This window comes from Colobus angolensis, unplaced genomic scaffold, assembly GCF_000951035.1.
Source record: "Colobus angolensis palliatus isolate OR3802 unplaced genomic scaffold, Cang.pa_1.0 Scaffold405, whole genome shotgun sequence".
In the NCBI taxonomy this organism is placed as follows: Eukaryota; Metazoa; Chordata; class Mammalia; order Primates; family Cercopithecidae; genus Colobus; species Colobus angolensis.
In genome coordinates this window covers 1,544,047-1,570,490 of record NW_012117433.1, presented here as the reverse complement: position 1 = coordinate 1,570,490, position 26,444 = coordinate 1,544,047, and positions in this window count along the sequence as shown.

Genomic DNA, 26,444 nt, shown 5'->3' with positions numbered 1-26,444 from the left:
CGACCTGGCTGCTCCTGACACAATATCCTCTGTCTGAATAGACTTTCCTATGAATGTCCCTGGAGACCATGAGCCCTGAAAGCAGCCACTCCCCTTCTACACAGCATTATACACCTGATGTTCACGCCATCAAAGTCACATCGGGGCAGAAGATGTGATCAATTAATGCCACCTAATTTAATCCCATTTTTAAAATGCCATCTTTATATTTCTTGCCTTTAATTAAAAGAATAATAGTAATACCATCACAGAACTTTTCAACAGTTAACAAAGGAGATTGCAGTGGGTTTCAGCAGGGCAGGCTAGAAGTGTTTATGCCATTTCCTGAGTCATTGATGAGTCCACAGGCCACCGCTCCCCGGGGGGAAACGCTATTAAGAACTCAGGAGTGGAGGGGGAAGGATGCAGGTCACAGGCTTCCACTAATTGCCGCCCTCTTGATTTGATTTTCTCTGAACTTGAAGTCAGGATGACAGCGCACTGGAAACATCACAAGGTGCTTTCCATTTGTAACCTTTACATGAGAAGGATCTTAACGTGTGAAAAATTGTAGGAAAACTGCAGTTAAGGAGGCCTGAGCTCAGAAAGGAAGAGAGAAATAAAGAGAGCCTCCTCAGTGGCAAAATGTCAAGCATGTGGGTTCTGCAGTGGAACAGGCTTTTGTCTCTTACGGACTAGGCCTATAATTAAGAGATCGGGGTGTGAGCCCAGGCAGCTGCGTTTAGCAAGTGCGACTCCCTGTTGCTGTTACCCATAACGTCTCGTCTCCGAGGTTTCATCCAAACAAAGCACACAGTGCTAATCACATTAACACTAATAATGGTAATAGAATTAAGAGAACAGACACAAAGCAACAGATAAACAATCCCTTCTTCCCCACCTAATAGCGCCTCTCTTTTCCTTTCCTCCTCCTTGGCTCCGAGTTCTGATTTGAGACCCGGCCACATTTTCACGGCGGCTTCAGTGGTCAGTCCTGGCGCAGGGGCAGCTCTGTACAGCCGTGCCCTGGGCTGCGTCTCCGCCAGCCATGGCTCAGGTAGTGGAGTTCAGCAATGAAGCATTTGATCTTTTCTACTGGCTCTTTCATTTGTAGAAGGGGCAGGGAACACACGAAATGGAAAGTGTATCTTGGAGCAAGAGGCAGTGACAAGGGAATAAAACCAAGAAGCCGGCAGGTCACACAGCAGGCAGGCAGCCGCTTCCCAAGAGTGTGCAGAGCTGATGTGCAGAGACGTATTGATCCTCTGTGCTCTGTCTCATTGGCGAGGCAGTCACGGTCTGCATGTTAACACACAGCCTGAGCTGCCTCCAATGGACAGCAGCATTTTGGGCCCGGAACACTGAAAGCAAGGGTAGTATCTGGTTAAAATCGGGGAAACTGCGTTTGCCTCAATTGTACCCAGCGGGAATGGTAAGGGCAAAGTTTCTGAAACTGTATTCCATGGAATCCCAGGAGACTGAAGTGTATTACAACTGAACCCAAAATCTGTAAACAGACTGGTTGCCACCAAAGTGATTGTCTCTGTATATTGGCAAAATTAAAGAAAAAATTTGTTTGCATTTTCTGTTGAATACAACACATTGTGATCTGAAATTCAGATCTTGACTGCCTCTTAATGTATTTTAAGGAATAAAAAAGAGAAAAATTTAGGTGGATTTCTTTAATTCATGGAGATGTTTTCCTCCACAGCTCACAAAGTTTGTGTTTCTGGAAAACATGATTTGAGTACAGTCATTTCCAGCTACAGGTGTGACTGGCAATGTTAACAACATAATTATATGGCTCAAAAGAACTTCAGCAACTCAGTACGATTCACTGACACATGCACCCAGTGTTTACCCGATAGAACCAAATCCTCTCCCATCACAATTAATGGGTGTTCTTTTGGTCTGGATGGTGCAGCTAAATATACGTTTGAGGACGATGACTGTCTCCGTAAAAATTCAAAATGCTCTTGGCATTCGATAGTTTGATGACAGCAAGTGGCATGGTTTTAACCAGTTTTTGTTTTGACAACCGGAGGATTGACATTAGTTGTTTCTAACTGAAAATAAAAGTCAATTCCTTGAGGCAAGTTTCTGCAAATTTAATGTAATCTCCTGGCATACGTTTTATAATCCCTCCAGTCAATTGGTGATGGGGGTGGCACCTAGGCAGGGTTAGGGTGCTTAGGCCACAGCTAGTTCTGGATGAAACTGAAAGGGAAGGCTAAAGAGCAAAGGCAGGAACGATGGGATTCTAGATGACAGGTGTGTCCTGTGCAGGCAGAGCTTAGAGCTGCAGCAGGCAGGTGCAGACAGAAACCAGGGGCACCATCCACTGCGAGACGCTGCAGGGACAGAATCAAGGACACCAGATTGGGTATGGTGGCTGTGGTTACGCATCATTCCCAGTGGCCAAGGATGGTGACTTGATGGCCAGGTAGAGAAGCAGGCAGTGGGTGCAGGTGGGTCACGGCCATGAAGGTCAAGATCAAGGACAGAGTGGGGTGGGGGCTGGTGGAAATGGCACTGCCTGGAGCAAGCCCTTCCTTGGGCATCGTTAAAAACTCACAACTGCAACAGAGAGTGACAGAAAACCCAGACTGATTGAATGTTTTCATTCTGTATAGTTGGTGGTGTTTAGAGCAGACACCCAGGCTGGACTACCATATACTACGATGCGTGCATCCTGGTGTCTCTGTCTGCCTCTGTATACTGGAGTAAGGGTTGAATCAAGGACACCTACCACTAAAAATATATGAAAAAGGAAAGAAAATATCAGGAGCAGGAGATACTGTCTTTCAACGGAAAAAGCCAGAAAGGTCCCTTGAAAAGAAACTAGAGATCAATGTCTCTTAAAATGTCATAATGCTAATACTGGCCCTGTATCAATTCAAGTATGTATTGTAGTGTAGTTTTCAAGGCCCCAGGATGTAGCAAACCATACTTGTTGGGAACTGTGCCCCAAGGTCCATTGTTCACTACTGGCCATAGGGAGCTGTTTGCAGTTGAAGACTCTGCCTTGGTCCACCACACGGATGCTGTGAAGGCAAAACTCAGGCTCAGCGGAATTTTCCTGACTTCATCAGGTTTAACCTCAAACCACCTCACTCAAAGGAGATCATCTACAAACTATGCTCCAGGGCTCTCTGGTGCTCCACGGTGGGCCTGGGGGATATTTGGGGGTCTGTATACATGGAGAAGGAGCTGGCTGGGTTGCAGGGCCCATCAGCATGACCCCCTGTCATGTAATTTAGACATTACACTTTTTGGTAAGACTTACGTGAAAGAAAGAGTTTCGTAGCTTCAAAAACATTTGCAAATGTCTTCTAACCTTCAGCAATTGTTTTCTCTTACACTCAGTCCTGCCTTGGGTAGTATTGAGCCGGTTTTCTGTTACCTTAGGGAAAAGTTTTAATGATCCGATCAATTTTATCTGCCTCTTCCATTAAACTGATCATGCAATTAGAGGTCAACATGGACAGTGGTCAAACTGAGTTTATTTGAGGCTCAAATGATAAGTTATTTAAATTTATTTTACCATTTTCAGACGTACTCTCTAATGTAACCAGTGTTAGCAAGGGATGGTGGTGCTTTGAAGGAATGTACTTACCCCAAAAAATTACCAATCCACAAAATAAAAATTAACAAAAATATAGATGCACACATTTTTAACAATTGTACTTAGATATTAAATTCAGCTGAAGTTTAAAATAAGGGCAGGTGATATAAAATGTAATTCAATACATAGAATCGATATTGTACTCACTTCTGTTCCATGTTACTGGGCTTAAAGGTATTTCAGAGAAAATAGTTCAAGAAATAAACTAAAGACAGAAAACAAAGGGTAAGAAGGAGAGGCGAGATAGAAAGAAAGAAGTGAAAGAAAATAAAGGCTCAGGAAATTCAGAGATGAATGTTACTTTCAATATCCTGCTGTTCACTTGGGCATTGGTGTCAGAATGACTTATCATCTGTTATCGTGGAACTCTGACAGGTCGATTCATCACCATCTAACAAGGCTCCTCAACTTCTTTTAGGAGCCTGGAGAGGTTCAGCTCTGAATGGTATGCCAGGAGTAGCCCCCTTGGTAGAAAAATTGTATTTTTGGAAGCTGCTTGGACACAAAACTACGTCCCCGGGTACACTAGCTTAAGATCTGACCAGGGATGAATTCTGATACCTGGGAAAAAAAGGTTCCTGTTTTAAGAAAAGGCTCATCTTATTTCTACACAGACGTTAAATTATTTCTAAATGGATATCTAAGGTATTGTGCACTAACAAACAGTTTGTTCTCTAAAGAGTGAAAACTTTTTTCTGGCTTAGAATTTTTTGTTTACTTAGCAAGTGTTTTGATTATAGGTACCAGGAAGGTCAGTTCAATGTAGTCTCAATCTTTTATTGCAAATTCTGATGGAATATAGTGAGAATGATTCGACGTTTAGAAGATGGTAGAGGGCTCACTGTTGCTCAAGATCTGCAGAGCTGCTGCACCGTCTGCGTGCCCGGAACGCACCGTCTGCCCTTGTGTTTTCTCTTGGTCCATAGAGGTTGATATTTGGGTACCTTTCATTTCCCCCCGTGTCTTCATGGCCATGCTATCTGGAAATATCAAGAACGATACACATAGACTGATGCAAACTAACTTTTCCATGATACCTCGACCGGAGAACACCACTGGAAATAACTGTGTCCTCCCATGTGAAGGGGAGAAAAGTTTGAAGAAGATTGACAGGGTTCAGAAAAGAAGGAAAACTTTAAAAACTAAAAAAGTAAAGTATAATTAAATATGATGACTGATTATAGTTAAACCTGGGAGGTAAAGACTGGTTGTTATTTCTAGTATCTAAAGTATTTTAAAAAAGAAGTTGGACATCATTATGCCATGCAAAGGACCAAACCTCCTTCTTAAACTGCAGCAAGAGAGAGTCTGGTTAAGCATAGGAGGAGATGCTTAAAAAGCCAGGACAAGTGAAAGAAATCATACCATTCCGTCTTTTTTTTTTCCTTTTTTTTTTTTTTTTTTTTTACCTGAGATCCAGGCTGCAATGCAGTGGTGCAATCTCAGCTCATTGCAACCTCCACCTCCTGGGTTCAAGCAATTCTCATGCCTCAGCCTCCTGAGTAGCTGGGATTACAGGCGCACCACCACATTTTTGTATTTTTGTATTTTCAGTGGAGATGGGGTTTCATCATGTTGGTCAGGCTGGTCTCAAACTCCCGACCTCAAGTGATCCACCAAGGCCTCAAAACAGCCTTTTAAAGCCTCTAAATTAGGATTTAAAAATGACACAGAGACCTAGATGACAGCAGCTGCTCCATGCTCCTTCTAGGTTTGCCATTTTTATTATTTATGAGTTGTATACAATTCTTTCTAAACAAAGGGATATGAGGGATTTGTTCTTTGCCAATACAAGGTTTTTGATGACTACAAAGGAATTGGGATTAGTGGGATTCAAATTCTGAAAAAGTCACCACCTCCCCGGGTATTGTTAATGCTTCCCTATCATATATGTGTTAGGATGAGTGTTTAAAGAGGATGCTAGATTTGGTAGACATGCGTTGCTTTGCCTTTTTTGCCTTCATCCCTCCCTTTGCTGGCAGTCGAGCTGCTGCTTCTTCACCCTTGCTCCATGGGCTTTGGACGTGTCTAATTCCAGCTCACTTCCAACACTCTGCATGTGACTAAGAGCTCATTCTCTTGGGCATATGGTACGATCCATTGCTATTCTACTAACTACCATGGCTTTCACAGGGACAATCAGGGGATGAGCATTCTTTCATGGGGCTGCCAAGTGACAGTCTGAATCTTCTGGTAGCCATCTCTCTACTAGGATATCAGACCACAGAATTAATCTACTAGGAAGAAAGAGATAGGAAGATTGATCTATTCCCTGTGACATCACTTGAGCCCTTAGATTCAATTGTGACTGAAAACAATTCTACTCGTGAAACTGGTAGCTTCTACATCTATCTATCTCCCACCCAGGTTTTTTGGTTTGTTTTGCTTTTATGTGCTTCTATCAATTTGAGCTGGATTTTTATCATTTGTGTTAGATACTCTTAATAAACAGACTGCATTTCAAAAGAAATCCTAGTATATTTTAAAGTATAAGTTTTGCATGCTAGGATTGCTAAAAGAATCTATAAATCGAGTCATTAGACAAATAGTTGAAAAAACTGGGCATCTTCGGTTTAGGAAACAAAGGATCAGCCAGGCATGGTGGCTCAGCCTATAATCCCAGTACTCTGGGAGGCCGAAGCAGGCAGATCACGAGGTCAAGAGATTGCGAGCATCCTGGCCAACGTGCTGAAACCCCCATCTCTACTAAAAATACAAAAATTAGCCAGGCATGGTGGCACACAGCTGTAGTCCCAGCTACTCGGGAGGTTGAGGCAGGAGAACTGTTTGAACCTGGGAGGCGGAGGTTGCAGTGAGCTGAGATCGTGCCATTGCACTCCAGTCTGATGGCAGAGGGATACTTCATCTTAAAAAAAAAAGAAGGGATCAGAGTACACATGTCGTCCTCAGCTATTTCAAGCAGTGTTATCTAGAAGAGGGAAAAGATGTGCTGTGGATCCCTCAGTCATGTGTAGTAACATCACTAGAGTGATTCAGGTAAGACCTGGTGACAGGGAGTGTCACCAAGGAAGAGATGCCTTCTCAGGGCAACACTGAGGGCTAAACAGTTCTAAAGTATTTTGAAATTGACCAGCCTGACACAATAATTTGAGCTGAGAATTCCATTGTGATGCTTCATGCAAACAATTATCATCTACAGGGATGGCTTACCAAGAAAACTCAAATTCACTCCACAGGGGTAAAGATGGGGCAGGAAGAGGATAAAGAGCAAGTGAGAAAAGATCGAATTTTGAACAATTTTCTGAAATGCTGCCATTGATTTATTAGTTATATCTGGGAGTAATTTATATCCAACCCAATTTCCCCGTGGCTTAAAACCACTCAAGCAAGTTCACATACCTGTTACACAAGCTGTTGCATGCTAAAGTCATAGACGATGCTTGTTGAGAAGTCCACAGAAGTTATAGCAACTGTATAAAATAGTGCCCACCAAAGAGTTGAATTTTTAAGAAATAAAATTTTGGATGAATAGACTTCTACAGAGTTGGGATAAAAGTCTCAAGAATTGGGTGAATTTATTGGCTATCAGCTCCCAGTAGGAGCTAAAAAATTTTGACTAAGAGATTAACCAGTTGTGTCTGCAATAACCTCAAAATATCTTAATTATGAAAATGTGATGAATTTTGTTATTTCAGGGGGTGGTAAGACATTCAGAATTATTTCCATAAAAATAAGAATTGTAGCAGCAAAACATTTATTTAATTGTTCTGGTTTACTACCTAGTAGGCTAGTGGCTAAGATTTGTAACAGATAAAACAAATACCAATAACTTTTTTAAAAAGTAAAGATCTGATAGATGTGTTTTGTAAACAGTATGTAAGTAGATGTAGAAGATATGCTGTCTGATGTGAGAAGGAGCTGAAGGATCATTGAAGGCCGCCTCCTGTGTTGGCCCCACTTTATTAATGAATGTACTGAGACTGGGGCTCCATTGACTTTCCTGAGGTCACATCACAGATAGATAGATGGTCAAACAGTTGTAGGACCAGTTTCCAACATCGATCTTTGACATAAAAATCCTTGAAATTTGGGATGGCTGAGGTGTTCTTCAAACTCAGCCTGTCTTCTCCATTTCTGTTCTGACTGTCTTAGTAATAATAGTAGATACAACTTATATGGTTCTCTCTTAGAATGCTAGGGTTGCCAAAACAAAATGGCACAACGTGGGTGGCTCAAACAGCAGAAACTATTGTGTCACAGTCTGGAAGCTAGAAATCCATGCTCAAGATACTGTCAGAGTTAGTATCTGGTAGGGCCTCTCCCTTTGGGTTGCAGACAGCCAACTTCTCCCTGTTAATTCAAAAGGCCATTTGCCTATGTGCAAGGAGAGAGAGAGACAGAGAGATCTCTGATGTCTCTTTCTCTTCCTCTAAGAGTACCTGTTCTATCTGATTATGGCCCCACCTTATGGCTCAATTAACCTTATGACCTCCCTAAATTACCTAACTCCAGTTACATTGGGATTTAGGGCTTCTCACATATAAATTTTGTAAGTGACACAATTCAGTCCATGAAAAGCACCTGGTGTTTCAGACACTGATTAGCGGGTTTTATTTTTTTAATTTACTAACTTATATACTGTTAAGCAAATGACAAATTAATTTATGAAATTGATAATTAATAAATTGCTAATTGAATTATGACAATATGTATTGTTATCCCCATTTACAGGTGAGAAAACGGAGGCACAGAGCATTCTAATAACTTGCTTACGGTCTTGTGGAGTGTTGAGCCAGGTTTTGGGTCGTCACGTCAGGCCAGTCCGGAGTCCGTGTGTGCTCACCCCCTGACTATCCGATTTCTCTTTACCCCTCTTTTGTGATGTGGTCTATCCCAACAGATCCTAGTGCTCGTCATTTGTTATTTCTGCCTATTCGTCAGACTACAGAGGAAGTTAGTTTCCTAACCTGAGCTCTCATGGGGTGTGTCCATCTGTCCGTGGCCCCATTTTTACAACACGGTAGAATGAATGGTAGGACCACATTCCAGCTCCATCAGCCTGCCTAGCAACCCTTGCCCATCATCCACAAGGCTGCCCCGACCACAAGGCAAGCTCCCGCCAGGTCCTCTCCAGGCCCAGCCCCATTCCGGAACGTGGATCATTCCCCAAACATCCTGCACGCTGCTCCCTCAGTCCGCACGTCCTCCTCTCCCTTCTTTTCCAGGTGTGACATCTTCCTTCCTTGACAGATTTTATCAAGACTCAGGGAGCACAACCCACACTGCCTTTGCTGTGCCCACCCACCCCTCTCTCCATACTTGCTTGGAATATCTGTTGCACTGCACCTGTATGATTCATTTACATCTTATTCATCATCTTTTCAATGTTAGACAGAGACTACCTGGAGGGCAAAGGCTGTGTGCATGTTATTTTTGAGTGCCTAGTTCCCAAATTCAAGGTGGACTATACTTGACAGTCAATATTTGTTGAATGAATGGCTGCTCAAGTATTATGGTCTGTGTTGAATGCATTTTTTGTAGCTAACCTGAGGAAAACCAATTGGAATTCAATTTTGTTGACATCTTCCTGTTAGCCAGAAGCAGGAATAGAGGCCATCTCTGTTGAGGTCCCTGAGTGCAAGGCACATAGCTCCTCTTGACATGTGTCACTGGATAAGCAGAACGCTAGTAAAGAGTTTGCTCCTTTTTAAAAGAGAGAAGAGTTGCTCAGTTGTTCTAAAAATATTGTGCCCTTACTAACATTGCCTTTGGAATACATTTGTTCTGTTATTTATCTCAGAAATAATTCTACCTCTAGAATACGTGCAACACAGTTCTACAGCAGAAGTAATAATATGCAATTGCCGGGTCACGTCCATGTATAGAAAACCGAAATCTGTATCTATGGCATGCAATCGATGAATGTCCTCTCCACATGAATTTTATTGGCAAATAGTAATAATTGATAGCTGGGCAGTTCTTCACTGTTTACAAAGCATTCTCACCAATATTTTTTTATTCTCAGAGAACTGTGTGAGGTGTTTGGGCAGGTGGGGCTTTTTTCTTCCATTCCACCTGTAAAGAAGCCAGGACTTACAGAGCTTTACAGATCTTGAAGCCAGTCTTGGAGCCTCAGTGAGACTTTGCTTCCGCTACACAAAGCTGCCGTCATTCATGTAAAGCAAATCATCAAATTTCCCTTGCTTTAGAAATATATTAAGCTCTTAAAGATAAAATTCATATACAGAAAATGCATAATTTCAAAATGATTAGAAAATAAATGGCTATATTGCTAAAGATGTGAAACAAAGTAATACTCTTGTTCAGAAAATAGACACCAAAAATTTAGTTTCTATTAGATAAAGTAATGGGTGAGAATAATAATTTTGAACTGTGTTTTTACCATCATTTAAAGAGGATCCAAAATGTTGGTCAGCAATGCCTTCATTCACTCATTGATGCAACTTTGTCGTGCTATGAGCAAGGGCACTTTACACATGGAAAACGCACCTGTTTCAAGCATTTCAAAACCTCCCTGTACATCAAAGTACAGCAAATATCACACGTGTAATCCATGAGGCAAGACAAAGATGAGCCGGCCGTACAATTTGCAAAGAAAGTCAGGCTTGGTTTGTGTGCCTGATTTAAATGAATTCTAGAGAAAGGAAATCGCTCTTAGGCAGAGGAGAAGGCAGAGTGCTAGTGAATAAAATGCTGGGCATCAACTTTCTTGCCTGTTGACACCATCGTCTTTTTGCCTAATGATTTCTCTCACTACCAGGCCATGAACTTGGAACCCAGCAACTGTAGTAACTCCAGCGGACCATGTAGTGCCTGGCAGTCCTAGAAGGCACTCGATGAACGCTTGTTAGTGAGACTGACATGAACAAAACCATAGAAATCCACAGCACGTGTGTGTCCTGGAAGGAGAAGAAGAACATGACCTCTGTGGACAACTCCCTGCAGGTCCAGAACGGCAGGTGCTCAGTGTGTTGCTTCAGTTCGTCTCTAAAATGCTCCATGAGGACAGGATGAACCTCGAGGAGGCATGAACTGCAAGAGAGGCATGAATCACCATGGAGCAGATTGTGGAAAGTCTGTGTTGGAGCTCAGAACTCCTAATGCTGGAGTTATGTTGCATCTCTTACAGGCCACACATGCCTCCATGCTGGACTTGGTGCTGGCGGCCACAGAGACTGGGGCTCATGCTCTTAGGACCATGGGGGAGGCTGCCTTTGCCCTCCAGGGAGACAGTGTGTTGTTTTCCCAGAGTAGAAAGAAGTGGCAACAAAATATTGAGGTCAACTTGATATCTCACCGTTCTGGTCGCCAAAGATGAAAATGCAGAATTTTCAGGGTTCATCAGCAATACATTACTTTTCCTCCAAACTCATATTTTGTCTACAATAAAAAATTAAGAGTTAGGTGATTTTCTGAAGTGGTTGTCTGGACAATCAGAATGACAGCTCCAAAGCTCTTCATGCCTTGATCCTAAATTACTTAAATAAATGCTTTGACCTTTCATGGCCCTAGGCAGACCCAGCCTAATGGAAGCTTGAAGCAGGCTCCCTCTGGTCAGTGCTCACTTTCCTTTTTGTTTTTATTTTTTTAAGTCAGGTTTTTGGCCCAAGTAGCCTGTGTTTTTGTGTCTGGGATGATGTTTTAAATAATTAATAAAGCTTATTTTCAGTTGAGAAGGCAGCAAATAGATGAGGGGCAAGGAAATGAAATGTGGCCAACTCTTAGTCATTCAGCCGGCTCGGCTGCAGGAAGATTAAAGCCTGGCTGGGAAGGCTTTTCCAGGTCAGAATACTCTGCAGAGAGGCTTCAGTGTTTCCTTCAAACTGAAGATAAATATTCACAAGAGGCAAGGGTGATAAGAAATGTCACAGCAACCTTTGTCTTCAAGGGAGTTGCAAAACAAGCCAGAGAGACCAATAATTCTCTCAAATGAAGAATCAAAAGTCTTTGTTTCTCTCTTAAAAAGCAGTTTTCTGGCCGGGCACAGTGGCTCACACCTGTAATCCCAGCATTTTGGGAGGCCGAGGCGGGTGGATCACAAGGTCAGGAGGTGGAGACCATCCTGGCTAACACGGTGAAACCCCGTTTCTACTAAAAATACAAAAAATTAGCCGGGCGTGGTGGCGGGCGCCTGTAGTCCCAGCTACTCAGAAGGCTGAGGCAGGAGAATGGCATGAACCCGGGAGGTGGAGGTTGCAGTGAGCCAAGATAGCGTCACTGCACTCCAGCCTGGGCGACAGAGTGAGACTCCGTCAAAAAAAAAAAAAAGAAAGAAAGAAAGAAAGAAAGAAAAGAAGAAGCAGCTTTCTGAACAACAGAAATTTTAGCTCCAAAGAGGCTCTGATAGATTAGAATACTCTTGGCTTATCCACAAATGATAGAACCTATAGACTGTGACTAAGAAGGGCTTCCATAGATAAATATCTCTCAAGAGGTTGTTATTACCTCAAATCACTGAATTTATCCTTGGGATTTTCATCCTTAAAATCATCCACAAAAGGCAGTTTACCCATTGCAATGACAAATTTGAGTGACTAGAAATCTGATTATCTTTGTGACCTCTAAGCCATATGTAAGAAACTCATCACATTTCTCAGATCCTTATTTTATTATTTAAGTCACAGTGTTTAAAGAAGTCTTTGAGCAATTTTAGTTAGAAGCATTAGGAGTCAAATCCTTCCCTTTAATAATATTTTCAATGTAACAGGCTTACTGAAAGCCAGTTAATATGAAGCGCTAGACCTCACTCACACCGCCTCCCTTTAGTCACATCCTGCTTTGCATTCTACAGCGCCTCTTACAGGGCTGGAGGAATGTTGACCTTCCAACAGATGGGGACTCACAGGGCTAAACCTATCCAAAGAGCTAACATCTCAAAAACCTGCTGCTCACAAGATTAATCTCTGGCTCATGGGGGAATTTTCTCTTTTCTCCGGGAATCACCCACATTTTCTTGCTGCAGGGCAGGTGGTTGCACCTGCTGCGTGCTGGGGTTGTGTTTCAGGAGGTCTCTGTGGTCACTCCTTGTCACAGGCAATGGACAGTGCTGGTGTCTGCCTGCCTGCCTCTGTGCCATCCTTCCTGGCAAGCCAGGTCCCTCGGAGGACACCATGTGTATGCCTGGCACACGGTCCCTTCCCCATTTCCTGCGAGTGGTCCCGAAGCCCTCGCTGGCACTCTACCTTCCATAGAGGCAGCACACCCTGTTGAGTATGGGATGGCACTGGGCAGAGTGATCGCTGGTTGTGCACACCCTCCTCGGTGTGAGTCAGGTGTCTTCATCCAGAATTCATTTAATAGGCTACCCAGTGGCTACTGAAGCTTTAGGTATCAGAAAACTCAGTCATGGAACATCCAACTGATAGATGTCTTACACAGCAACATATTTGTCTGTCTATATAAAGAGAACAGAAAATTTAAAACACAAGTGGCAGCTTTCAGGAAAAGAGCCCAACTTGCCCCATCTGGTTTTTGGTTTTGTTTTTTAAACAGGATAGATTGGGTATTCTAGCCCTTTGAATTCATTCTTGATTTAATCTTCTTTTTCCTTTTGTCTTCGTTTTCACACATGGATATGCAGACAAGATCAGCCTGCTTTCTTAGAAGTTTCTAAGCAACTTGAGATGAATTAAAATACTACAGCCAGCCTCATGCACTCAAACCAACTTCCAGGACTTACTGCTGAATTTGCCTTAAAACTTCCTGTAATAATACAGTATTTCTTACAAAGTTTGGATCAGTGATGCCCACATTTGATTGCTAATTACAATACCTGGGAGCTTTTCTTAAATGTAGATTAATGGATGCCACTCTTGGATTTCAAATTCAATAAAACATTTGTATTTTTCTTATCGCTTAGAGAGAGGGTATAATCCCTGCAAAAGTGTTCACTAAGTCAGGCTCTCCTAGAAAGAATTTACTTCATTCAAGGAAACATCTTCCTTTCTCTTTTCCTCCCTTTCTTTTCCTCTATTTTTTTCTTTTTAAATATACATTTATAAAATGCAGGTGATGTTGGAAGAAAATAAAGGACAACTTATTGCTGGCGTTTATATGCGTTTTCTCATAAATCTATCCAATAGTTTTTTGAGATAAGCAAGTTAAAGACATAACAACTGATAAGAAAGTAGAATCTCAGAGAAGTTCAATAACCACCAAAGTCAAACAGCTAATGATTGGCCGAGCCAGATTCAAGACCAGGCCTGGATGATTTTTAGGGTCCTTAGTCTTTCTGCCCTGTTAAGTTGCTTCAAATATGAACAAATTCTGGAATATTGTTTAGTTTTAAAATGTGACTGCTATTAGCATTTTTGATTTCATTTTTCCAATTTTTTTTTCTAAATGTGGCCTTTTCTGTATTGCATGTATTGTTTATAACCTGCTCACTTACTGGCATGCCCATAAGCCAGATTTCTCTGTTAGGGTACCATCCTATGCTTATACAACCATCGTTGTTGTACGATAGTCCTTGAGTATTATACACAGGTTAACATATTCTTTAAGCACTTCTAAAGAGTGCTTATTTTTGCTGGAAATTTGGTAAATTTTAGTTATCCGCTTTGAAAAGCCAGATGCCTCTGCTGAAATCAGCTGGATTTGATTCTAGGCTGTAGAATGCTCCATGCCATGTTTCTCTTGTTTCATCACCAGTCAGGGCTGGCTCTTCTCATGTGAATGGCATAAGTGCAAGTGGCTGGATCCAACCATGTGAGCATGTGTGGAGCCTCTACGAGTGTCCATCCTCTAGTCTTTCATTGGCCAGAGCCAGCCTCCAGCCAAATGCCAAGTTAGTAAAAAGAGGTTACCCTCTCTGTGTACACTACCAGGAGACACTGCAAATTGTATAACCTCCCGTCCAGAGGAAGTGGTGCTTGGAAGCTGTGATTGTCTACAAAGCATGTTTAGAGTGGGAAGGTGATCAGAGTAGAATGGACACTTAGGAGCAGGAGAAAGAGTCAAAATGAAGCTAATATTGGATTAAGTTGATAATAATAAAGAACCAGAAAAGTAGAGAGATTCCAAAACTATTGATGAAGTGTATCAATCAGTGTCCTGGCAGAAAACAGAAAGTACCCACAGTACAGTAAGGAGGATTAAGGAACATGGTGAATAAAAAGAATGCTGACAATGGTTTAAGAAGTGTTGAAAGAGCCAACGGGGGTAAGGAAGCACCAAAGGCAAGCAATAGACTTCATGACCCCTTGGCCTGATGTGGACTTTGATGGCACCTAATCATGACCACAGCCATGGAGAAGGCTCTGTTTATAGGGCTGGGGATGAAGGCACCAGTACTGTCAGGCCATGGCCCAGCAGAGAAATGGGAGCGGGATGAACACCCCCATCCTCTCCTTCTATGCCTGCTCTAGGCTGTGTTCATCGAGGAGGCCAAGAAGACACAGCCCATGGAGGGAAACCTCTCAGAGCACAGAACAGAGCAGAAAGCAGTGGGAAATGGACTTGAAGGAATGTGAAGAAGATCACCAACCAAATTGTCCTTATTACTGATTTGTATCCAACTTATTCTTCCTTTAGTTGGAAAAATACCAACACAGGAAAACTCATTTCCCATCAACCACACCACTCATCCTCATGAGATGATGGCGATTTCATTATAGTCCCACAAGGAGCAAAATGGTCATCTTCTCCACCTCCAGGGCCCTTCATGGAAAGTGGCAGAAACAAAATCAGGTGTCAGGGAGAGGGACGAACTCCCCACACAGATGCTAAGACCCTCCTCAGTGAGACCCAAATCTACCCTCCTTGTGTCCTTCTCCACAGGCACCTTGACCCATGAGATTTTCTGTTTGTTTTTGCTGACTAGGGTTACCTCAGTCCTACAAATAAAGACTCCAAATACTCAGTGGCCCTGCGTTTATTGAGTTGCTGTTGTTTCCCGCTGGTCAGTAATGATGAGGCATAGGAGGGATCAGTGGCAACACAGTAAACCCGGAGTTTCCATGATGCTTCCCCCAATACAACTTCCCCTGGGTAATTGAGGTTAGTCACACCCAGTAGTGTGATGACCTCCTACTATGTGCCATGGTCCAGCGAAATGAGGAATCCACACTGGCTAGGAGGCAGCCTTAGCTTCAGACTCAGCAAAACCATGTCAATATTCCCAGGAGAAGCCTGAACCTTGAAGTGAATTGTCTCCTAATTGGTGCCATAATCTAGCCTTCATCACGCTTTACCTAGCATCATGACGGCTGCTTCCGAGTGATGGGGAGACCAGCAAACCCTTTGCCTCTGTCCTTTGTGAAAAGGTGAGTTCCTTAGTCTGAGGTCATGGTCTCGTTGATAATCTGCGAATGGATAAGCCACTCATTGTTCACAAGTGAAGGTGTTGGCAGAAGTTTTATGGGTAGGGATGGCAAATATACATTTAGAACACCCACAGGAACAGATGACTGCCCACTCAATGGTAAAGCAGTTCTAATATACTCCATATCCAATATGCAGCCAAGTGTTGTTTTCTCTGAAAAGTGGTGCCATGACAAAGGTTCGTCATGGGCATCTTTCGTGGGCAGCCCGGGCCATCAGAGGTGGCTAGAGCCACAGCATGCTGGTGAAGGAGCCCATGTTGCTAAGCTCAGGGTGATCCCAGTGCTGCCATCATGGACACTTCAAGGGTGCCCTGTGCCTTCACGGAGCTCCTATGTGGAAAGGTGAGCGATCTGTTATGGCAGAGGACACTTCATTCACTGATTGTTGAGGATTTCCTCTGAAGTGGGTGCCCTCTGGTTGACATTTATGTTAGGTATCAGTAGCTTTATTCCCTATAACTGTTTCTGAAATGTCCATCCTCATTCCTCCTCACCAGGACCTCTGGTCACCCATCCTCCAACTAGCCATGACCCCAGATTGAAAGTAGACATGAGCATGGGGCCATCTTTCCTTGCATGAAGCAGACAACCAGATACGCTGCTGGAAATTCTGCCCACAGACACCTGGAGCATTCTGCAGGGAGCTGGGATGCAGCCCCCATCCACTCAGGCTGGTGTAGATGCACTATTGGCCAGGCCTGTGCTTTCTCCTCCTCTGGTAGTTCCCTTTGACTCCTTTTAATATGGGTTGAGGGATCACTGGCAGAGCTTCAGAAGGAGGCCCCATGGGAGTCAACCTTGGATGACTGACATGTGCCTTCTGAGCCTGCTCAGCTCCCATCTTACATATGCAATGCCCACATGATAATGAAATGTTTCTCTGCATGTGCATCATTGTGATTCAACAGGTCGTATAAAGCCCAGGGGGACAGGTTTTGTCACATTAACTGCAGACATCCCATGGTCAGAGCATAAGTCTCTACCAGGGTCTGGGAGCTAACCAGGAGCCACTTCTCACACGTAGAGTATCGTCATCCTTCTCCACGTCTCCAAGTTTACGTGTAATACTCCTATCAGAGCTTCCTACAACCTCCAAAAACATCTCTCTCTGCCACGGACACGTCTCTGAGTCACTGAGCCTACTGGGTGAGTGGCAAGGCAGTTTTTACCCTCCCTTCATCTGCACTGAGTCTTCTTGCTCCAAAGCTGGCCAGCTAGAGGGCTGCTGGGAGAGCGGCTCAGCCCAGCAAATCCCAAGGTCATGGGTGCTGTGCTAAAATCCACAGACACCTATTGGGGGCTATGTCCTTCCAACTGGGCTCTCACTTTTAGGAGAAGTCTTCACATCTCCAGACACGTGAGTCCCTGGGAGCTTCCCCAACTTGCCAGAGACCTGAATGTCCACAGAGATTATCTCTTTCTGCTGGCAATTAGGATGCTTGTAAATGCTTCCTCTTAGATCTGATCAGCATGAAGTATCATGAAGCTCTATGAGATTCTGTAGGATATCTAGAATGTCAGCGCTTCTCCAGACTCCATTGTATCGAAAAGCAGTAGGTTGGGCATAGCCCTATGATACAGCAGTCAAGGTTTATGGCTTCCCTGGCAGAGGAAAGTAAACTGTGTCTGATTATCATTATTGACGGGCATTACATAGAAAGCATTTACTCAATCAATGGGTGCATTGCAGCCAGAGGCTATGCTGATTTATTCCAACGAAGATACCACATCTGGCTCAGCAGCTGTGAATGTTATCACCGCTGATTAAGTCTGTGATAATCCAAGTCATTCTGAGAGATCCATCTGGCTTTTCTACCAGCCAAACAAGCAAGTTAAATGGGGGTGTAATAGGGATCCCTATCTCTGCATCTTGACATCTCGATGGAGGCATGAATCTCTGCTACTGTCCCAGGAAACTGTATTTATTATTTGAGGAGGAAGGCATTTCCAGGGACTTCCATTTGAGATCTTCTGACCATAATAGTCCTTATTCCAATAGTAAGAAAACTTGTTGGGATTCTGACCATTGTTAAATATATTTACAGCCTCCAGGACTTTGGAAACAACCACAAGATAATCCAGTGGCTCAACCAGACCTTCTGTGAAATAGATTCATATCATGAGTCCATCTAACTCCTGCTGCTTTAAGCATCTCTTTGGCCAGCGAGCCACAATGATATTTTGTGTCTGTAGGGATTTTCATCTTATCAGAGCTATTATCTAATATCCTCTAGAGAAACTGAATATTTCCCACTCCCCAAAGCACAGTTGTCCCATTAATAGCTCACAGGTCCTTCACGGGAAGGCTTGGAGGAATAGCCACGGTCTACCTGGGCACTGAGTAGCAAGGTTTCCTCAAACATCTGGTGAAAGCAGGTAGATGAAGGTGCTCTTTCTTCAACTACGGAACTTTACAAGGGGCTAGTTCTGGCACAAGGTGAATGCATGGAAATCCAGAGTTCCATCTGGGACTTGTTGAATTTAATATTCTTTGAGATATCCAAGGGGAAACGTCTAACAAACACTTGAATGCATAAGTCCACAAGCCAGAAATCTCCAGTGGGAAAGCATCAAGAATTTGATGGCAGTTGAAATCCTCAACCCAAATATGAACTTAATGGAAATTCAACATTTAAAGTTTATGTAGCGGGCCGGGCGTGGTGGCTCACAATCCCAGCACTTTGGGAGGCTGAGGCAGGCAGATGACGAAGTCAGGAGTTTGAGACCAGCCTGGCCTGCACAGTGAAACGCTGTCTCTACTAAAAATACAAAAATTAGCTGAGTGTGGTGGTGTGCACCTGTAATCCCAGCTACTCAGGAGGCTGAGGCAGGAGAACTGCTTGAACCAGGGAGACAGGGGTTGCAGTGAACCAAGATTGTGCCACTGCACTCCAACTTGCATTCTGTCTCTAAATAAATAAATAAATAAAATTTATGTAGAAATGAAAATTCTTAAAGCATGTCTAAGGAAGACTATTCAAGGTGGTATAAGGAAACCAGAAAAATGTGATATTCTAGAGACCACAGGAAGGAAACGTTACAGAAAGGAGCAAGTCACAAATTGCATCAAATGCTGCTGAAAATATAAGAGAATGAGAACGCAACATGCCTCTTTAATTTAGTGACATGGAGAGAACTTGTGATCTTTGCAAGATCTGTTCTGGGGAAACACTGGGGGCAGAAGCCAGACTGGGTGTTTACCGAGGCTAGCAAAACACTGCATGTACCAATTTTTTTTTCTCCAAAAACAAAATAACTTACCATTTTTTTTTTTTTTTTTTTTTTTTTTTTTTTTTTTTTTTTTTTTTTTTATTTTTTTATTTTTTTATTATACTTTAAGTTCTAGGGTACATGTGCATAACGTGCAGGTTTGTTACATATGTATACTTGTGCAATGTTGGTGTGCTGCACCCATCAACTCGTCAGCACCCATCAATTCATCATTTATATCAGGTATAACTCCCCAATGCAATCCCTCCCCCCTCCCCATGATAAGCCCAGTGTGTGATGTTCCCCTTCCCGAGTCCAAGTGATCTCATTGTTCAGTTCCCACCTATGAGTGAGAACATGCGGTGTTTGGTTTTCTCTTCTTGTGATAGTTTGCTAAGAATGATGGTTTCCAGCTGCGTCCATTTTTAAGCTTATTTTGTGTGTGTTTGATTTTGATTCCTCTGTGATTATATTCATACAATACATATCCCAGAGGCAGTTCTCTGCTGCCTAGCCACTGAGGACACTTTCGTTTAGCTTGCTCCAATGTAAATGAGATGTCAGCCTCATCAGGCGTCTTCAAGAGCTCCATGGAAGAGTTCAGCTTCCTGAGTTACTTATTTATCTTGTGTGCTTGGGGGATGACGAAATAGAAGTAGCAGGGAGATAGTTGCAAGGTTCTTAGTATGTTAAAAAGGAGCCTTTGTCATTAACATAGTGTCATCTATCACAAAGAAAATCAGCCTAGGACTTTTCACACCACACATCACAGCCTTTAATTCCACTCTACTGACCAGAGTCAGAAATTCAGAAATTCACACATTTTGTAATGTTTAACTTTCCCCTGCACATATTGTATTTCTGAAATATTCACCCCCGAGTATTTCTCTCTTTCCCTCTATGAGTTTGTTCAGGGTTCTATCTCTAAATCTGAAAGCTTTGTACATTGTGATTAGTAATTGAATTATATTTGGGCATGAAATCTATGTTCCTTTGGGAGTTTAATTATTCCGAAAAGATAGACAAGTTAGAGTAAACTTGGAATTGAGTAACATAAAGATGAAGAATGAGTAAGACTATAGTATTTACTTGTAAAGAGCATTAATGTCTAAACAGAAAGAGTTTGGCTGCCTAAGCGTTAAATGGTGGTTTAACTGCCCATAATTCTGTGGTCAAATTGAATCTAAAACAGCACCAGGCTAAGAAAACTAGTTACTGACTGACAGCACCAGAAGTCTATTAAAATGTTCTATGTAAAGATTCCAAGAAAGTGTAATAAAGAGATTAATCTTCATCACTTCAGTCATTTGTTTGGATATAAAGGACATTCTTCTAATTTCTACATCTCACATTCCTTACGGAGGGGTCTGGTCTTTCTGTAAACCTACACTGTTTCCATGTGCTAACAATTTACACACGGTATTAATTTTGCTTAACTTGCCGTGTGTGTGTGTGTGTGTGTGTGTGTGTGTGTGTGTCTATAGACAGGTTTTGACTCCTGGAAGTAGATTAGTGATTAAAGCAGATGAATCCCTCAAGCCATTGACTTCTCTGTAGACAGAGCTCTTCATCTTAAGTGGAAGATAGAAGCACGTTTTCCATGTAGACGACAGGGTCTGAAGAGGACTCCTCTAATGACATAAAAATGATAATGCATTGTAAATAGGATGGGATGCCAAGGCTATCTTGTCAGGAAACAGTGACCCTATATAATGACTTCCTATGTAGATCACTCTCAAAACCATAGGAAAGCCAGGCACGGTGGCTTACACCTGCAATCCCAAAGCTTTAGAGGCAGAGGTGGGAGGATTGCTTGAGCCCTGTTGAGTAGCTGGGACTATAGGCGTGTGCCACCACACCTGGCTAATTTATTTTATTTTTAGTGGAGGTGAAGTCTTGCTATGTTGCCCAGGCTGGTCTTGAACTCTTGGGTGACAGAGCAAAAGCTTGCCTCAAAAAAAAAAAAAAAAAAAACGGAGAGAGAGAGATTTTCTCTTACTCACAATCCTAGCCCCGGTCCTATGGCCCTCACAGTGCTGCAGCAACCACTAATCTTCTGGGGTGTTCCCAGAGCTGGCTGTGGCTCATGGTCCTGCTTGTCTTCAGAGCAGTTACATTGTTCTTCCTGATGAGGGTGAGGATGCTGAGGACCTGGTTCATCCAAGACAGCGAATGCGTTTTTGGGCAGGAATGCCGACCCAGGTCACTCCCCAGAGCTCTGACCACCGTACTAGACTGCCTGCCTCCCTCACGACTGGAAAATATTCATTTGTAGTTATTCAGTGAAAAAAAAATCTCTCTCTCTCTCTCTCTTTTTTGAGGCAGCCTCTTGTTGTGTCATCCAAGAGTTCAAGATCGACCTGAGCAACATAGGAAGACTTCATCTCTACAAAAGAAATAAATAAATTAGCCAGGTGTGGTGGCACATGCCTGTAGTCTCAGCTACTCAGCAGGTTGAGGCACGATACTCGTTTGAGCCCAGGAACTGGAAACTGCAGTGAGCAACAATGATCTCACACTGCACTCCAGCCTGGGTGATAGAGCGAGACCTCATCTCCTGAAAGAAAAAAAGAACATATGAAGAGCTTATTAGATGGTATTTTCCGCAGTGTCTAACTCTGCCCTCTGTAAACAGTGGATGCAAATGAGGGGTTGCTTTGAAGGATGAGGGTGATGGTGGCACGATTACCGGGGGCATGCGTCATGCTGATTGCTCTAGGTGCAGGGCTTCATGTGACCCTCAGATCAGCGTCCAGAAGTGGACGTTGCTTCACCATTTAAGAGAGGACCACCTGAAGCCACGGGGAATAACATATCCCATCCGCTCTGGGCAGGTCCTCGACCCTGTTCCATGCCCACGTTAGGGGCTGGCTGACCACCACTGGCCTGCAGAGGAAAGGAAAGAGATCCCCCCGTAGCCACAACCTGCATGACCATCACAGCCCCGTCAAATTCCATGCAAAAGTGAACAAAGTTTCTTTTTTCAAAAAAAGACAACCACTCAATAATTTCTATTTTAGTGAGGCAGGAATTGAGCCCATATTTTCTCTTTTTTCATTAGGACACTTTTGATATTTTCAGAATGTTTATGTCATTATTCTTTGGTAAATTAAAAAGTCTGTATCGATGTTTTATGAAAACAAACTTTTCAAACCAAAATTTTTCTTTAAGAACATAATAATTAATTCCAAAGGAGAAAAACTCCGGTAGACACAGAGAAGCGGCAACATAAATATTGACATAGACAAACAGCATGTAGTTTGGCCAGTTGCCTGAAATTCTTTTCTCAAGGTGAGCATGGAGGTGTCAGACTAAGAAAACTAAACACAGAAAAACACCCAAGAAGACAGCTCCGTGGGAAAAGAGACAATTATTTACCATAGTAAAGAAGCTATCATTGGGTAGAGAGAATTAAACTTTGAAAACCAATAGAGCATCAAGAACTGTCTCCATCATTAAGAAAGAGTACAGACAAATAAGAGCAAGTGGACAGTGAATGGCTGCATGGGCCTTATTGTTCTGAAACAGGTTAAACATGAATACATTTTAAAGAAAAACTATAAAATGTCATGCATTCAATTCCATTTGTACAACGTTAGGATGATTTTGTGAAAAAGAATTCACCTGCCATAGATAGATCTGTTAACTAGCAGACACCTGGAAAGGTGTGCTCTCACTCACAATCCTAGCACCGGTCCTATGGCCCTTACAGCACTGCAGTGACCACTCATCTTGTGGGGTGTTCACAGAGCTGGCTGTGGCACATGGTTCTGCTTGTCTTCAGAGCAGTTACATTGTTCTTCCTGATGAGGGTGAGGATGCTGAGGACCTGGTTCATCCAAGACAGCTAACGTGTGTTTGGGCAGGAATGCTGACCCAGGTCACACCCCAGAGCGCTAACCACCATACTAGATCGCCTCCCTCACGACTGGAAAAAGTTCATTTGTAGTTATTCAGTGAAAAAAAAAAATCTCTTTCTCTCTCTCTCTCTCTCTTTGCAGGCTCTTGCTGTGTTATCCAGGTTGGAGTGCAGTGGTTTAATCATGGCTCACTGCAGCCTCCATCTCCCGGGCTTAAGTGATGCTCCCATCTCAGCCTCTCGAGTAGCTGAGACTACAGGCACAGACCACTATGCCCAGCTAATTTTTTTTTTTTTTTAATGTATGTTTTGTAGTGACGGGGTCTCTCTCTGTTGCCCAGACAGGTCTCGAACTCTCAGGCTCAAGTAATCCTCCCACCTCAGCCGCCCAAAGTGTTAGGATTATAGGCATGAGCCGCTGCTCCTGGCAAATTAATCTTTAACAGTATTTCATGCAAAACACTTAGGAAAACAAGAAAAGCATACAGCAAGCAGCTCTGTTTCTTTGCATTATCAAATTCTGGGTTAGAAGTTAAATGTGAATCGCACTTTGCAGCTTTCCTAATATGGTGTGATGGAGATGTAGAGCTACTGTTGACACCAGCTTGCAGAGGAATATTGCCTAAACAGGACCAGGCGCTTTCCTTTACTTCTTTTTCAATATGATCCCTTATCTTAAACTGGCCTATAAAATACTCCATTAATCCCTTCAACAATCCAAACTCTAACAGAGATTGTCAAAAATAAACAAACAAACAATACTTTCTCAAATTGGCCATGATAAAACAATGCTATATTCTTTCTGAATTTTTAAAAAATTATTATGAGTTTCCAAATGTTTTATGTTATGCTTTCTTAACAGCATTAGATATAACCATTAAACAAATTAGCCATTGGCTAAACTTTACCTTTAATATTATGGTATCTGGTTTGGGAGTTATTTCATGACAAACACAGACAAATAAGAAGAATCTCCCCGGGCTTGATGGCTCATGCCTGTAAACCCAGCACTTTGGGAGGCTGAGGCAGGTGGATCACGAGGTCGGGAGATCGAGACCATCCTGACCAACATGGTGAAAACCCACCTCTACTAAAAATACAAAAAATTAATCAGGCATGGTGGTGGGTGCCTGTGGTCCCAGCTACTCAGGAGGCTGAGGCAGGAGAATGGCGTGAACCCAGGAGGCAGAGGTTGCAGTGAGCCAAGATTGTGCCACTTCACTCCAAGCTGGGCGACAGAGCGAGACTCCATGAAAAAAAAAAAAAGAAGAAGAAGAAGAAGAAGAATCTGTCAGTTGTCTAGAAACAGGAGTGTGATGCATTTATTCTGCCAGGTTGTATTTTGCAAGATAGGAGAGATGCCCCCACAGAGCAGGAGTGACCATTATTGGTCTGGAGGCAGCACTCGACCCTGCCACTGTGGGCTACCTGACTTTTGCAGGTTCCTGCCTGTTAGTACGGGATGATAAGAGTCATCATGCCCTGTGCAGAGGTACCTTGAGGAAGAAGGAAGAGGCATGGCTCAAGGGCATGTGACAAGTGCTCAGTGAATTTTGCTGGGAGAGCAGTGGGAAGAAGACAGCGAGATCCCTTTGCTTACAAAGGGCCATGCGGTCTAGCAGGACACATGCCGTAAGTATTTTACAGATCACTGTGCATTAAGTATTTGTTCTTAACAGCAAATGTTCCAGTGTTTTAGTTTCATCGGAAGAGCTATTTGACAGGATGATTATATGATTGCTGGGTAGTACTTAAAAGTGATTATAGGATGTATGTTTCATGTCCTCAGAGAGCTAATGGGTTTCCTTTTACTGTCCTCTAAGTCCCACCCAGAAATCTCCTGACATATCTTATAATTCCAAAGGAAATCAAACCACAAGAAGGATAAAATTGTATTTTGCCCCCAGTGACACATAAGAATTAGCCATCGTCCCATGCAAGAGTACCTGAAATTTAGCTCATGCAGTGGCCTTTCAGTGAGCTCAAGGAGAAGCACACTACTTTCCCCACTTAATTCAACTTACTTTGATTTTCATCATCTTCCCCAAATAGAATTTACCCAAAGGAACCAAGCTGTCAGTCACACTACATGAAGCAGGACTGAAAAAAATGTTTTAACTTGGCTGCAGCTAATTATAGACGCTCTCAGAGTGCAAAGACCCAGGGAGGTCATCTAGTTATCTCCTGCCACAGGCAACCCATCTTAACAGCCCCTTAACTAATTAAAGATATCCCTAAAACTTTTCTCTTGATCTTTTCTTTCAGACTGTTGGGGATTCTCTGCTATTCCCATTTTGTAACTTCCCCAATAGCTCCAGTGGCCCAATCAGGCCTCTATGTTACTCATTCCCATATTCAACCTCTGATGTACATTGCATTGGGCGTTCATGTTACCTTAGCATACTAAAGGCTTGGAAGGAGGGTGTCTAATAACAAAAGAAATCTGAATATTTCATAGTCTCACTGCTTTTTGGATATCTCTAAACTATGAATACAGCTTCCCCAGTTTTTAGAACGTCATTTATTTCTTGTGAGGATGTATGCATGTTATTACACCATAGCAGTCTAATGCAGTATTTCTTAATCTGTAATCCATGGAACTCATGCTGAGGATATGCCTTGAGAAAACTATTCTGTGGTCCTATAGCTGTGTAAAAAGTGGGAACTAACAATGATTAGAGAGCCAATAAAGATTCTGTTTCTACTGGAGGACTTCTTACACTCCTGAATACATTAATGTATGTTATAAACACCCAAGAAGAAAGTGCTATGCAGATATTTCAAAACACTTTTCTTTATTATGTTATAAAGGGAAACATTAAGCTTTTGTAAAGTTACAGTTCCAAGAATTATATTTTAGAAAATGTTGCTTCAAAATATGTAATTTTTTGCAAAAATGTGGAACCAAGCGAAATGCCCATCCATCAACGAGTGGATAAAGAAGTTGTAGTGTATATATATGTATACACATATATATACCATGGAATGCTACTGAGCCATAGAAAGGAATGAATTAATGGCAGCCACAGCCACCCGGATAAGATTGGAGACTATTATTCTCAGTGGAGTAACTCAGGAATGGAAAACCAAACATTGTATGTTTTCACTCATGAGTGGGAGCTGAGCTATGAGGATGCAAAGGCATACGAATGGTACAATGGATATTGGAGAACCAGGAGGAAAGGGTGGGAAGGGGTTGAGGGATACAAGACTACAAACTGGGTTCAATGTATACGGCTCGAGTGATGGGCACACCAGAATCTCACAAATCACCACTAAAGAACTTACTCATATAACCAAATACCACCTGTTCCCAAAAACCTATGGAAACAAAAAATAAAAAATAAATAAATAAACACACTAAATACAAATATATATGTGTGCAATTTTTGTTTGTAACAGCGCTGGCTGGAGAGGTGGGTTCAGGACGGGTCATCAGGGTGACTTCTTGGGGAGCAAATATAAA